Consider the following 625-nt stretch of genomic DNA (forward strand, 5'->3'; position numbering starts at 1 on the left):
CTCCTCAGGTGAAGCTTCTGTGAGATTCTATTGGCTGTTCGCTAGAGCCGGATGTGGTAGACGATAAACCTTTAACTGCACATGCGCAATGCATTCCACCAGCAGGTACAGGCCTTATTTAAACGCAATGCAAACGCCACGTGTGAACACAGTCATAGGGCGAATTCCCACGTGGTGTTTTTGTTGCTTTTTTAAACCCCACAAAATGCAAGTGCGAGGGGTTTGGTTTAAAAACACAACAAAAACGGCACGTGGGAATCCACCCTTAGGGCGCATTCACACGATGCATTGCGTTTTTGATGCATTCCACTGGCTTCAGCCTTGATTACATAATAAGGTTACATTGCGTTTTAGCAGATGCAGTGGAAACCTTAGCATGTGATCAAGGCTGAAGCCAGTGGAATGCGTCAAAAACGCAATGCATCGTATGAATGCGCCCTTAGGCCGTGGTCACACGTACCGCTAGGCGTCCGTTCATAACACGACCCATAGCACAGGGGGGCGGTCCTCGGCCCGAACACACATGCGTTTCCAGTGAAACGCATGCAATCGGCTTATCGATCACATGCGTTTCCCTGGAAATGCATGTGTGTTCGGGCCGAGGACCTCCCCTTGTGCTCTAGCG

This window comes from Engystomops pustulosus, chromosome 1 (assembly GCF_040894005.1).
Source record: "Engystomops pustulosus chromosome 1, aEngPut4.maternal, whole genome shotgun sequence".
Lineage (NCBI taxonomy): Eukaryota > Metazoa > Chordata > Amphibia > Anura > Leptodactylidae > Engystomops > Engystomops pustulosus.